This window comes from Anomaloglossus baeobatrachus, chromosome 11 (assembly GCF_048569485.1).
Source record: "Anomaloglossus baeobatrachus isolate aAnoBae1 chromosome 11, aAnoBae1.hap1, whole genome shotgun sequence".
Taxonomy (NCBI): Eukaryota; Metazoa; Chordata; class Amphibia; order Anura; family Aromobatidae; genus Anomaloglossus; species Anomaloglossus baeobatrachus.
Window position 1 is genome coordinate 167,125,160 of NC_134363.1, and position 12,094 is coordinate 167,137,253.

The following is a 12,094-nucleotide window of genomic DNA, read 5'->3' on the forward strand; positions in this document are numbered from 1 at the left end:
AATGGGTACCTCAACCTTACAAACACCTCCGACATAAGTGGGGTGAGAAGGGAGCATGCTGGGGACACTATATGTGTCCTCTTTTCTTCCATCCGACATAGTCAGCAGCTGCTGCTGACTAAAAACAATGGAGCTATGCGTGCGTGTCTGACCTCCTTGCGCACAAAGCTAAAACTGAGGAATCTGTACTCCTACGGGAGGGTGTATAGCCAGAAGGGGAGGGGCCTTACACTTTTAAGTGTAGTTCTTTGTGCGGCCTCCAGAGGCAGTAGCTATACACCCACTGTCTGGGTCTCCCAATTAGGAGCGAAAAAGAAATACCTCATGTTAGAGCTGCAAGACAGCCCTCCCCTACGGGGAAGCAACTGCCGCCTGCAGGACTCTTCTACCTAGGCTGGCGTCCGCCGAAGCATAGGTATGCACCTGATAATGTTTGGTGAAAGTGTGCAGACTCGACCAGGTAGCTGCCTGGCACACCTGTTGAGCCGTAGCCTGGTGTCGTAATGCCCAGGACGCACCCACGGCTCTGGTAGAATGGGCCTTCAGCCCTGATGGAACCGGAAGCCCAGCAGAACGGTAGGCTTCAAGAATTGGTTCTTTGATCCATCGAGCCAGGGTGGCTTTTGAAGCCTGCGACCCTTTGCGCTTACCAGCGACAAGGACAAGGAGTGCATCCGAGCGGCGCAGGGGCGCCGTGCGGGAAATGTAGATTCTGAGTGCTCTCACCAGATCCAACAAATGTAGATCCTTTTCATACCGATGAACTGCATGCGGCTAAAAGGAAGGCAAGGAGATATCCTGATTAAGGTGAAAAGAGGATACCACCTTAGGGAGAAACTCCTGAATGGGGCGCAGCACTACCTTGTCCTGGTGGAACACCAGGAAAGGAGCTTTGGATGACAGCGCTGCTAGTTCAGACACTCTCCGAAGAGACGTGACCGCTACCAGAAATGCCACTTTCTGAGAGAGTCGAGAAAGTGACACATCCCTCAGGGGTTCGAAAGGCGGCTTCTGGAGAGCAACAAGGACCTTGTTTAGATCCCACGGATCTAACGGCCTCCTGTACGGAGGTACGATATGACACACCCCCTGCAGGAACGTGCGCACCTTAGAAAGTCGCGCTAGACGCTTCTGAAAAAACACGGATAGTGCCGAGACTTGCCCTTTAAGGGAGCCGAGCGACAAGCCCTTTTCCAACCCAGATTGCAGGAAGGAAAGAAAGACAGGTAACGTGAACGGCCAGGGGGATATCCTGGTGCTCTGCACAAGGAGTAAGAATATCTTCCACGCTCTGTGGTAGATCTTAGCAGACGTGGGCTTCCTAGCCTGTCTCATGGTGGCAACGACCCCTTGGGATAATCCTGAAGACGCTAGGATCCAGGACTCAATGGCCACACAGTCAGGTTCAGGGCCGCAGAATTCCGATGGAAAAACTGCCCTTGGGACAGTAAGTCTGGTCGGTCTGGTAGTGCCCACGGTTGGCCGACCGTGAGATGCCACAGATCCGGGTACCACGACCTCCTCGGCCAGTCTGGGGCGACGAGTATGACGCGGCCGCAATCGGATCTGATCTTGCGTAACACTCTGGGCAAGAGTGCCAGAGGTGGAAACACATAAGGGAGCCGGAACTGCGACCAATCTTGCACTAAGGCGTCTGCCGCTAGAGCTCTTTGATCGCGAGACCGCGCTATGAAGGTCGGGACCTTGTTGTTGTGCCGAGACGCCATTAGGTCGACGTCCGGCACCCCCCAGCGGCGGCAGATTTCCTGAAACACGTCCGGGTGAAGGGACCATTCCCCTGCGTCCATGCCCTGGCGACTGAGGAAGTCTGCTTCCCAGTTTTCTACGCCCGGGATGTGAACTGCGGATATGGTGGATGCTCTTTCCTCTACCCACATCAGAATCCGCCTGACTTCCTGGAAGGCTTGCTGACTGCGTGTCCCTCCTTGGTGGTTGATGTATGCCACCGCTGTGGAGTTGTCCGACTGAATTCGGATCTGCTTTCCTTCCAGCCACTGCTGGAAGGCTAATAGGGCAAGATACACTGCCCTGATTTCCAGAACATTGATCTGAAGGGTGGACTCCTGCTGAGTCCACTTCCCTTGAGCCCTGTGGTGGATAAAAACTGCTCCCCACCCTGACAGACTCGCGTCTGTCGTGACCACTGCCCAGGATGGGGGCAGGAATGATCTTCCCTGTGATAATGAGGTGGGAAGAAGCCACCATTGCAGAGAGTCCTTGGTCATCTGAGAAAGGGAGACTGTCCTGTCTAGGGAAGTTGTCTTCCCGTCCCATTGGCGGAGAATGTCCCATTGAAGTGGGCGCAGATGAAACTGTGCAAACGGGACTGCCTTCATAGCTGCCACCATCTTCCCTAGGAAGTGCATGAGGCGCCTTAAGGGGTGCGACTGACCCTGAAGGAGAGACTGCACCCCTGTCTGTAGTGACCGCTGCTTGTCCAGCGGAAGCTTCACTATCGCTGAGAGAGTATGAAACTCCATGCCAAGATACGTTAGTGATTGAGTCGGTGCTAGGTTTGACTTTGAAAAGTTGATGATCCACCCGAAAGTCTGGAGAGTCTCCAGCGCAACATTCAGGCTGTGTTGGCATGCCTCTTGAGAGGGTGCTTTGACAAGTAGATCGTCCAAGTAAGGAATCACCGAATGTCCCTGAGAATGCAGGACTGCTACCACTGCCGCCATGACCTTGGTGAAAACCCGTGGGGCTGTCGCCAGACCAAATGGCAGAGCTACGAACTGGAGATGGTCGTCTATCACGAAACGTAAAAAACGTTGGTGCTCTGTAGCAATCGGCACGTGGAGATAAGCATCTTTGATGTCTATTGATGCAAGGAAATCTCCTTGAGACATTGAGGCAATGACAGAGCGGAGGGATTCCATCCGGAACCGCCTGGCGTTCACATGCTTGTTGAGCAGCTTTAGGTCCAGAACAGGACGGAACGAGCCGTCCTTTTTTGGAACCACGAAGAGATTGGAGTAAAAACCTTGTCCTTGTTCCTGCAGAGGAACAGGGATCACCACTCCTTCTGCTCTTAGTGAGCACACCGCCTGCAGAAGGGCATTTGCTCGGTCGGGATGTGGGGAGGTTCTGAAGAACCGAGGCGGAGGATGAGAACTGAATTCTATCCTGTACCCGTGAGACAAAATGTCTGCTACCCACCGGTCTTTGACCTGTGGCAGCCAAATGTCGCAAAAGCGGGAGAGCCTGCCACCGACCGAGGATGCGGAGGGAGGCGGCCGAAAGTCATGAGGCAGCCGCCTTGGAAGCGGTTCCTCCGGTTGCTTTCTTGGGGCGTGAATGAGCCCGCCAGGAATCTGAGCTCCTTTGCTCCTTCTGAGTCCCTTTGGACGAGGAGAATTGGGTCTTGCTGGAGCCTCGAAAGGACCGAAACCTCGACTGCCACTTCCTCTGTTGAGGTTTGCTCGATCTGGGCTGGGGTAAGGAGGAGTCCTTACCCTTGGACTGTTTAATGATCTCAGCCAATTGCTCACCAAACAGTCTGTCTCCAGATAGTGGCAAGCTGGTTAAACATTTCTTGGAAGCAGAATCTGCTTTCCATTCCTTTAACCACAAGGCTCTGCGCAAAACCACAGAGTTGGCAGACGCCATTGAGGTACGGCTCGTAGAGTCCAGGACAGCGTTGACAGCGTAAGTCGCAAACGCAGACATTTGCGAGGTTAGGGACGCTACTCGCGGCACTGCTGGACGTATGATAGAGTCCACCTGTGCCAGGCCAGCTGAAATAGCTTGGAGTGCCCACACGGCCGCGAATGCTGGAGCAAACGACGCACCGATAGCTTCATAGACAGACTTTAACCAAAGGTCCATCTGTCTGTCATTGGCATCTTTAAGTGAAGCCCCATCTTCCACTGCAACTAGGGATCTAGCCGCAAGCCTGGAGATTGGGGGGTCCACCTTTGGACACTGGGTCCAGCGTTTGACCACGTCAGGGGGAAAGGGATAACGTGTATCCTTAAGACGTTTGGAGAAACGCTTATCTGGATAAGCATGATGTTTCTGGACTGATTCTCTGAAGTCAGAGTGGTCCAGAAAAGTACTCAATTTACGCTTAGGATACCGGAAATGGAACTTCTCCTGATGTGCAGCTGCCTCCTCTGCTGAAGGGGCTGGGGGAGAAATATCCAACAGTCTATTGATGGCCGCTATAAGGTCATTTACCATAGCGTCACCATCAGGGGTATCTAGATTGAGCGCGGTGTCAGGATTAGATTCCTGATCACCCACCTCTGTCTCCTCATACAGAGCCTCGTCTCGCTGAGACCCTGACCAGTGTGATGACGGCGAGGGTCTTTCCCAGCGAGCCCGCTTAGGCTGCCTGGGACTGTCATCCGAGTCAGAGTCTTCAGCCTGTGATGCCTGGGACCCCCTTGAAGTACGGATTAGCTCCAACTGAGGGGGACCGGGGAGCATAGACACAGCAGTGTCCATGGTCTGAGAAACTGGCCTGGACTGCAAGGTTTCCAGGATTTTTGTCATAGTCACAGACATCTTATCAGCAAAAACTGCAAATTCTGTCCCCGTCACCGGGGCAGGGTTCACAGGCGTCTCTGCCTGGGCCACTACTACCATAGACTCTGGCTGCCGAAGTGGCACAGGGATTGAACATTGCACACAATGGGGGTCATTGTAACCTGCCGGTAGATTAGCCCCACATGCGGCACAAGCAGTGCATACCGCCTGTGCCTTGGCACCCTTGCGTTTTGCGGATGACATGTTGTTGTCTCCTCAGAGCAATGTAGGGTATAAGCCAAGAAGCGACTGTACAGTGCAATATAAATATATATGGTACAGGGAAAAAATGCACCAAATAACACTGTGGCACTAGTGGGGCCAGCACTTATGTGCAGCTTACCGCCCGCATAAACGCGGGTGTGTGGTCGCCAGAGTCCCCTGTCTGAGTCCCCCAGAGCCTGTGTCCGTTCTCCAGCCAGACTGCATGCAGGAATGGCTGCCTGCGTCCTGTGGAGAGGGGCGGGCCCTGGGCGTGTTGAGACCAAGAGCGGGAAACTTGCGTCCCCACTGTGCCCAGTGAGAGGGCTGGAGTATGTAAATAAGACTCCAGCCCTCGGCGCTGACTATAGAACAGCGTCTCTCCCTTTCCCTGATTGACAGGGTGGGGGCGGGAACGAAGCAGAGCTAGGCCGCAAAAGCCGGGGACTAGATTTATGAGCGCTGCCGCCGTAAAAGCGCGGGCAGCGCGAGTCCCCGGCGCACTACAAGTCCCAGCCGCGCCGCCGCTCCCGGAGCGGCCGGCGCGGTAGTTCCCAAGACATAAAATCACTCAGCTAAGCTGCAGTGACTCTAACCCGAGCGCGCAGCGCTAGTGCCCCCGGCGCACTAGCACACCCAGCAAGCCTGGAGTGTGCGTGGCCTGTCTGTGCGGGGACACAGAGTACCTGAACGTTGCAGGGCCTTGTCCCTGACTGTACTCAGCTCCTCCAGCAGGGTCTCTGGGTCTGTGGATGGAGCTCGGCCTCAGGGTCTGGGGGCCGGTAAGATCCCACTTCCACAGAGCCCCTCAGGGGGATGGGGAAGGAAAGCAGCATGTGGGCTCCAGCCTACGTACCCGCAATGGGTACCTCAACCTTACAAACCGCAAGTGGGGTGAGAAGGGAGCATGCTGGGGGCCCTATATGGGCCCTCTTTTCTTCCATCCGATAGAGTCAGCAGCTACTGCTGACTAAACAGTGGAGCTATGCGTGGATGTCTGACCTCCTTCGCACAAAGCAGAAAAACTGGTGAGCCAGTGATCCCACTGGGGGTGTATAGCCAGAAGGGGAGGGGCCTTGCACTTTTTAGTGTAGTGCTTTGTGTGGCCTCCGGAGGCAGTGCTATACACCCAATCGTCTGGGTCTCCCAATGGAGCGCCGAAGAAGAAGGGAATTTTGTTTACTTACCGTAAATTCCTTTTCTTCTAGCTCCAATTGGGAGACCCAGACAGTGGGTGTATAGCTACTGCCTCTGGAGGCCGCACAAAGAACTACACTTAAAAGTGTAAGGCCCCTCCCCTTCTGGCTATACACCCTCCCGTAGGAGTACGGATTCCTCAGTTTTAGTACCAAAGCAAGAAGGAGGAAAGCCAATAACAGTTTCAAAAACAAATTCAATCCGATAACTAGATCGGAGAACTTAAGAAACAACGTGAACAACATGTGCACCCGAAAAAAACGAAACCCTAAAAACAAATAGGGCGGGTGCTGGGTCTCCCAATTGGAGCTAGAAGAAAAGGAATTTACGGTAAGTAAACAAAATTCCCTTCTTCTTTTTCGCTCCTAATTGGGAGACCCAGACAGTGGGACGTCCAAAAGCAGTCCCTGGGTGGGTAAAAAGATACCACATGAACGGGCTGTCATACAGCCTCTTCCTACAGGTGGGCCACCGCCGCCTGAAGGACCCGTCTACCTAGGCTGGCGTCTGCCGAAGCGTAGGTATGCACTTGATAGTGTTTGGTAAACGTGTGCAGACTCGACCAGGTAGCCGCCTGGCACACTTGCTGAGCCGTAGCCTGATGCCTCAACGCCCAGGACGCACCAACGGCTCTGGTAGAATGGGCCTTCAGTCCAGATGGAATCTGAAGCCCAGCAGAACGGTATGTGTGAAGAATTGGTTCCTTGATCCACCGCGCCAGGGTGGATTTGGAAGCTTGCGATCCCTTATGCTGACCAGCGACTAGGACAAAGAGCGCATCCGAACGGCGTAGAGGCGCCGTGCGAGAAATGTAAATCCTGAGTGCTCTCACCAGGTCCAACAGATGTAAACCCTTTTCAAATTGGTGAACTGGATGCGGACACAAAGATGGCAAAGTGATATCCTGATTGAGATGAAAGGAAGAAACCACCTTGGGAGAAAACTCTGGAATTGGACGCAGTACTACCTTGTCTTGGTGAAACACCAGGAAGGGAGATTTGCAAGATAACGCCGCCAGCTCGGACACTCTTCGAAGAGATGTGACCGCTACAAGAAAAACTACCTTTTGTGAAAGCCGAGAAAGGGGAACCTCTTTCAAAGGCTCGAAAGGCGGCTTTTGAAGAGCAAGGAGAACCTTGTTCAGATCCCAGGGTTCCAATGGCCGTCTGTAAGGAGGAACGATATGACAAACTCCTTGGAGAAACGTGCGTACTTTAGAAAGCTGTGCCAAGCGCTTCTGAAAGAATACGGATAACGCGGAGACTTGACCCTTAAGCGAGCTAAGGGACAAACCTTTTTCCAACCCAGACTGCAGGAAGGAAAGAAAAATTGGCAATGCAAATGGCCAGGGAGAAAACCCTTGAGCCAAGCACCACGCTAAGAATATCTTCCACGTTCTGTGATAGATCTTAGCTGAGGATGGTTTTCTAGCCTGTCTCATTGTGGCAACAACTCCCTGAGATAAACCTGAGGCCGCTAGGATCCAGGACTCAATGGCCACACAGTCAGGTTCAGGGCCGCAGAATTCTGATGGAAAAACGGCCCTTGAGACAGCAGATCTGGACGGTCTGGTAGTGCCCACGGCTGGCCTACCGTGAGATGCCACAGATCCGGGTACCACGACCTTCTTGGCCAATTTGGAGCGACGAGTATGGCTCGCTGGCAGTCGGACTTGATTTTCCGGAGAACTCTGGGTAACAATGCTAGAGGTGGGAACACATAGGGGAGTCGGAATTGCGACCAATCCTGAACCAATGCGTCTGCCGCCAGCGCTCGGTGATCGTGAGACCGTGCCATGAAAACTGGGACCTTGTTGTTGTGCCGTGACGCCATCAGATCGACGTCCGGCGACCCCCAGCGGCAACAGATCTGTTGAAACACGTCCGGGTGAAGGGACCATTCTCCTGCGTCCATGCCCTGGCGACTGAGAAAGTCCGCTTCCCAGTTTTCCACGCCTGGGATGTGAACTGCAGATATGGTGGACGCTCTGCTTTCCACCCACGTCAAAATCCGCTGGACTTCTTGAAAAGCTTGGCGACTGCGTGTTCCCCCTTGGTGGTTGATGTACGCCACCGCTGTGGAGTTGTCCGACTGAATCCGAATCTGCTTGCCTTCCAGCCATTGTTGGAAGGCTCGCAGAGCAAGATAGATTGCTCTGATTTCCAGAACATTGATCTGCAAGGTGGACTCTTCCTGAGTCCACGTCCCCTGAGCCCTGTGGTGGAGAAACACCGCTCCCCACCCTGATAGGCTCGCATCTGTCGTGACCACTGCCCAGGACGGGGGAAGGAACGACTTTCCCTGTGACAATGAGTTGGGGAGAAGCCACCAACGTAGAGAGTCCTTGGCAGTCTGAGAGAGGGAGACCGTCCTGTCGAGGGACGTCGATCTCCCATCCCATTGGCGCAGAATGTCCCATTGGAGAGGGCGCAGATGAAACTGCGCGAACGGGACTGCCTCCATTGCTGCTACCATCTTTCCTAGGAAATGCATGAGGCGCCTCAGTGAGTGCGACTGGCTCTGAAGGAGAGATTGCACTCCAGTCCGTAGCGAGCACTGCTTGTCCAGTGGAAGCCTCACTATCGCTGATAGAGTATGAAACTCCATGCCAAGATAAGTCAGAGATTGGGTCGGGGTTAGATGAGACTTTGGAAAGTTGATAATCCACCCGAAAGTCTGGAGAGTGTCTAGCGCCACCTCCAGACTGTGTTGGCATGCTTCTTGAGAGGATGCCTTTATAAGCAGGTCGTCTAGATACGGGATGACCGAGTGACCCTGCGAGTGCAGAACAGCTACTACTGCTGCCATGACTTTGGTGAAGACCCGGGGGGCTGTTGCCAGACCGAAGGGTAACGCTACGAACTGTAGGTGCTCGTCGTGTATGACGAAACGTAGGAAACGCTGATGCTCTGGTGCAATCGGCACGTGGAGATACGCATCCTTGATATCTATTGATGCTAGAAAATCTCCTTGAGACATTGAGGCTATGACGGAGCGTAGGGATTCCATCCGGAACCTCCTGACTTTTACGTGTCTGTTGAGCAACTTCAGATCCAGGACGGGACGATACGATCCGTCCTTTTTTGGGACCACAAACAGATTGGAGTAAAAACCGTGACCCTGTTCCTGAAGAGGGACGGAGGTCACCACTCCTTCCGCCTTTAGAGCGGCCACCGCCTGCCACAGAGCATCGGCTCGGTCTGGTGGTGGAGAAGTTCGGAAGAAACGAATTGGCGGACGAGAACTGAACTCTATCCTGTACCCGTGAGATAGAATATCTCTCACCCAACGGTCTTTGACGCTTGCTAGCCAAATGTCGCCAAAGTGGGACAGCCTCCCACCGACCGCGGGCGTGGGTATCGGAGACCGCAAGTCAGGAGGACGTCGTTTTGGCAACGGTTCCTCCGGCTGGTCTTTTTGGGCGTGACTGAGACCTCCAAGGATTTGAACGTCTCTGGTCCTTTTGAGTCTTTTTTGACGAGGCGAATTGGGACCTGCCCTGTCCTCGAAAGGACCGATAACCAGACTGACCCCTCCTCTGTTGGGGCTTGTTTTGTCTGTGTTGCGGTAAGGAAGAGTCCTTACCCTTGGAGTGTTTGATGATTTCATCCAAACGCTCTCCAAACAATCGGTCACGAGAAAAAGGCAAATTGGTTAAGCACTTCTTGGAATGAGAATCTGCTTTCCAATGTCTCAACCACAGAGCCCTACGCAAAACAACTGAGTTGGCTGACGCCACTGCCGTGCGGCTTGTAGCGTCAAGAACAGCATTAATCGCGTACGACGCGAATGCCGCCATTTGCGAGGTCAATGGTGCTACCTGCGGGGCAAATGCACGTGTGACTGAGTCGACTCGCGCAAGCCCGGCCGTGATAGCTTGAAGTGCCCATACGGCCGCAAAAGAAGGCGCTAATGACGCTCCAATCGCTTCATAGATGGATTTCAGCCAGAGCTCCATCTGCCTGTCAGTGGCATCTTTAAGTGCCGCTCCATCTTCAACAGCAACCAAGGATCTAGCTGCAAGCCTGGAAATTGGAGGATCCACTTTTGGACACTGGGTCCAACCCTTGACCACTTCAGAGGGAAAAGGGTAGCGTGTATCTTTAAGTCGTTTAGGAAAACGCCTTTCAGGATAAGCGTGGGGTTTCTGGATTGCGTCTCTGAAGTCAGCGTGGTCCAGAAAAGTGCTTAATGTACGCTTAGGGTATCTGAAATGGATTCTCTCGTGCTGCGAAGCTGACTCCTCTACAGGAGGAGCTGGTGGGGAAATATTCAACATCTTATTGATGTTAAATATAAGATCATTAACTATGGCGTCACCATCTGGTGTATCTAGATTGAGAGCGGTCCCAGGATCAGAATCCTGATCAGTTACGTCCGCCTCATCACCCATAGATTCATCCCGCTGGGATCCAGACCATTGAGATGAATGTGAAGGCCCGTCATAACGAGCCCGCTTAGGCTGCCCGGGGCCATCGTCCGAGTCAGAGTCTTCACCCTGAGGTGTAGATGCCCGTCCCGGAGCTAGGAGCTGAGGGGGACCAGGGGGCAATGATTGCACAGTGTCCGAGGTCTGAAGTACAGGCCTAGCTCGCAATGTGTCAAGAATTTGTGACATAGTGAGAGACATTCTGTCAGCAAAAGCTGCAAACTCAGTTCCTGTCACCTGGACAGCATTCACAGGTGGTACACCCTGGGACACGTCCAGCAGAGGTCCCGACTGTGCAAGCGCCGCAGGGGCCGAGCACTGCACACAATGGGGGTCCGTGGAGCCTGCCGGTAGAAAAGTCCCACATGCGGTGCAGGAAGCATATAATGTCTGTGCTTTGGCACCCTTGCGTTTTACGGGCGACATGCTGCTGGCTCTCTGCATGTGAGAGAGTCTATAGCCAAAAGGGCGACCAGCGCTATGCAGTACAAAGTATTTGTAGCAACAAAATACTAAGAATACTACGAGCACAAGAGGGGGTGAGCCCTGAGGGCTGCTTACCGCCCGCTGAACAGCGGGTAAGAGGCTGCAGAATGCCTTGTCTGGGTCTCCCCGGCTCCCCTCTGCAGCGCAGCGTGTCTGGCAAGAATGGCTGCCGGCTTGTGTGGAGAGGGGCGGTCCGTGGGAGTTCCCAAACAAAAGTGCGGGAACAGTGTCCCCTCTGTGCTGACTGTGAGGGCTGGAGTATGTAAAAACGACTCCAGCCCTCAGCGCTGATGCACTGGCCAGCGTCCCGCCCCTCTCCTGACTGGCAGGTCTGGGGGCGGGAACGAACGAAAGCAGGCCGCAAAAGCCGGGGACTCGAGTTATCAGCGCGGCCGCCGTAAAAGCGCGGGCCGCGCTGAAGTCCCCGGCGCACTACAAGTGCCAGCCGCGCCGCTATTCCAGCGGCCGGCGCGACCGAGTCCTAGACGTGGGCAGCGTCCCGCCCCTCTCCTGACTGGCAGGCCCGGGGGCGGGAACGAACGGAAACAGGCCGCAAAAAGCCGGGGACTGTAGTTATCAGCGCGGCCGCCGTAAAAGCGCAGGCCGCGCTGAAGTCCCCGGCGCACTACAAGTGCCAGCCGTGCCGCAGCCCCAGCGGCCGGCGCGGCCGATCCCATAAGTGTGCCTGCTTCAGCTAAGCTGAATGAGGCCATGGCACAGGCGCCGCAGCGCTGACGTCCCCCGGCGCACTACAACACCCAGCATGCTGCGGTGTGAGCGCCAAATGCACGGGGACACAGAGTACCTTAAGGAAGCAGGGCCATGTCCCTGACGTACTCCGCTCCATCCAGCATCTTCTCCGGGGGCTGTAGATGGAGCCCGGTCTCAGTGCCTGGAGACCGGTAAATCCCACTTCACCCAGAGCCCTGTAAAAAGGGATGGGGAAGGAATCAGCATGTGGGCTCCTGCCGCCGTACCCGCAATGGGTACCTCAACCTTACAAACACCTCCGATATAAGTGGGGTGAGAAGGGAGCATGCTGGGGACACTGTATGTGTCCTCTTTTCTTCCATCCGACATAGTCAGCAGCTGCTGCTGACTAAAAACAATGGAGCTATGCGTGCGTGTCTGACCTCCTTGCGCACAAAGCTAAAACTGAGGAATCCGTACTCCTACGGGAGGGTGTATAGCCAGAAGGGGAGGGGCCTTACACTTTTAAGTGTAGTTCTT

At 54.4% G+C, this 12,094-nt stretch overlaps 1 protein-coding gene across 3 annotated transcripts in view; it reads right to left on the bottom strand.

Moving 5' to 3' along the window:
- Positions 1-12,094, bottom strand: part of USP28 (ubiquitin specific peptidase 28) — a 92,833-nt gene that overhangs the window by 51,223 nt on the left and 29,516 nt on the right. The gene's annotated exons all lie outside the window — the stretch shown is intronic.